Source organism: Wolffia australiana, chromosome 6 (genome assembly GCF_029677425.1).
Source record: "Wolffia australiana isolate 7733 chromosome 6, ASM2967742v1".
Lineage (NCBI taxonomy): Eukaryota > Viridiplantae > Streptophyta > Magnoliopsida > Alismatales > Araceae > Wolffia > Wolffia australiana.
In genome coordinates, this window is record NC_135840.1 from 7,155,187 (window position 1) to 7,157,751 (window position 2,565).

At 38.8% G+C, this 2,565-nt stretch overlaps 1 non-coding gene across 1 annotated transcript; it reads right to left on the minus strand.

The window, feature by feature from the left end:
- Nucleotides 1-2,205: 2,205 nt before the first annotated feature.
- On the minus strand, nucleotides 2,206-2,312 carry LOC144705059 (small nucleolar RNA R71). The gene has a single exon (XR_013581961.1). It is a non-coding gene; the product is annotated as a small nucleolar RNA R71 (small nucleolar RNA).
- Between the last annotated feature and the right edge of the window lie 253 nt (nucleotides 2,313-2,565).

Consider the following 2,565-nt stretch of genomic DNA (forward strand, 5'->3'; position numbering starts at 1 on the left):
TGCATAGTAATGAGATCATGCCTTTTCACTACCCTAAAGATGAAAAAACTTACATTTCTACTTAATTAGTGTTTCCATCAATGATTTGACATGAATTTCACAAGTTAAACAGTTCTGGATTTACTCTTAATTGGATTTGAGGGATATTTCTAACCCCCACTTGACTCAATGAGTCAAGTGGGATATGAATCTAACGATTTCCCTAGTGTGTTGACTTTTCAGGTCAAGGTTGACTTTTCATGGTCATAAAATTACGAAATTTTATGGGAAAGTCAAGAAAGTAGTCTGAAAGCTTGGGACAAAAATTCAAGTCAAAAGGAGCAAAGATCAAAAAGATACACGCTGACCAGTGGAGCTGACTCAATTGATAGGCTTGGTGCAAAGGAGCTTGAAGGAGACCTTCTAGAATGTCCTTGGAGGCTTACAGGTTGATCAAGACATATGGGGGTGACTCCAGATGGCAGATCCTGGTTGGATGAAAGCCCAAGGTCAAGATCTAGGCCAGGATCCATGAGGTGGAACCCATCCATCCATCCATTCCAGCCCAAATCCAAGGGCTAGAGATGATTTGTAACAAACTCTAACCAACTCTAACCAACTTGTTCTGTTCCCTCCAAATTTGACCTGGAGGGAAGGAATCTGGTTCGTTGGGGTCTGTTCACCTGGATTGAAGCTTCAAGAAATCAATCTTGGACGTTCATCCATGATCCAACCACCAAGAATGACTGAAACAAACACATGTACCCCTATAAAAGGGCCCCCCTCACCCTCTTTGAGGGCATCCAAGAATTGAGTATTGTTTTCTTTACTTTGTGTCTTTCTTGAGCTTGTTCCTGGGTCCATCTTCATTCAGAAGGTGCAAGGAGTCTTCTAGAAGCGTCTTGGATCTTGAAGCCAGTTGGTAGGGAGTTGGAGCAACAATCTTGGGCCATTTGTGGTGTGACAAAAAGGTTACGCTGTTCTTTCCACCCTATCTCCTTTTAGAACTCTCTTAAGCTTATTGGCTACACTTAAGCAGATAGCCAACGTCTCAACCTTTCCAACGCCTACTCACACGTGTCAAACCGATATCCGGAACTCCAGATATCGTCGTTTTGGTCCATAGCACGTGAGAGGACCTCCGCGCGAGGCGGAGCGGCGAAGCCCAGCGCACAAGCAGTGGCGGAAGCGCCCAGGCTTGTGCGCTATCTCTCTCCTCCTCTTCTTTTTTCCATTCAATTAATTCAGAATTTTTTATCTCTCTCTAGAGACGATAAAAAATTCTGAAAAAGTTCTAAAAAATCATTTTCAATCTAAGCTTTCTACGAATTTTTTTTTACACTTGGTAAAATTCATATCATCCTTCTTAATTGAACATTTACCTTCATAATCACTAAAAGCTTTACAAAAAAGGTTATATGAATCTTGAACTTGCAATACTAGTTGAAAATCTTTCTAACTAACTACCTAGATCCCTAAGGGATCGACCCTTACTAAAATACTACTAGTAAGGAAATTAAATTGTTGATTGGTACTTAACTATCCTTACAAACGACTCTCAATCAAATTGTACCCCTTAGTTAGGCCAAATCAAATGGCGCCATTGCCGGGGAGCAACGCGTAGTTTGTTGGATTGAGTTTGAATTAGTTTTACTTTCTATGTTGTTAAGGGTGTCTTTACCCTTGACAGGTGTGTTGTCACCTTTTCTCCTTGAGTTGATGGTGTTAACCAGGTCCCAAAAGAAGACTTTCATTACACAATTTCAAGAAGAGAACAAACTTCACGAAGATCTTACAAAAAGATACAGCAACAGGATGGAAGGAAATCGTCAAGATCAGCATAGGTGCGAACTTCGTTGCAATCCTCAAAGAAAGACCCTGTTAGAGCAAGTAAATCCAAAGACTATAAGAAAATCTACATCTATTTCTTTAGATCTTCCAGAAGGGGTTAGATTTAAAGTCGACAATACCTTGCTTAATTCTCTTCCTAAATTTTTTGGAAAGTACCATGAAAATCCATATTATTTTTTAGACAATTATACCATGATTTGCTCATCTCAATGCATGCCCGGAATTTCAACAGATCATGTTAAGATGTTTTACTTTCATCATGTTTTAGAGGACAAGGCGAAGGATTGGTATATGAAATTAGGAGTAACCTTGTCTAACTGGGAAGAAATTGAAAATAAATTCTTACTTAAATTTTTTCCTCATTCTAGAACTAAGGCATGCATTAGAGAGATTGAGAATTTTTGTCAACATGAAGATGAAAATTTTAGTGAGGCTTGGGAGAGGTTCAATGATATATGTAGAAAATGTCCTCACCATAACATAGAGGAGTCCAAGTTAGCTAAAATTTTCTATGAAGGTTTAATTGAGGTGAACCAACTCAAAGTAGATCAATCTGCTGGAGGATATTTTTATAATGCATATGAGGATGAGGTGATGGAAATTATTGAAAGAGTTGATGAGATTGACTTGCAGAAAATTAATTCGAGCAATAATGGACGAAGACTTAGGAAAAATGTATCATCTGTTCAAGAAAGAGATGATACGGGGGTCCAAGAACAATTAAAAGAGCTAACC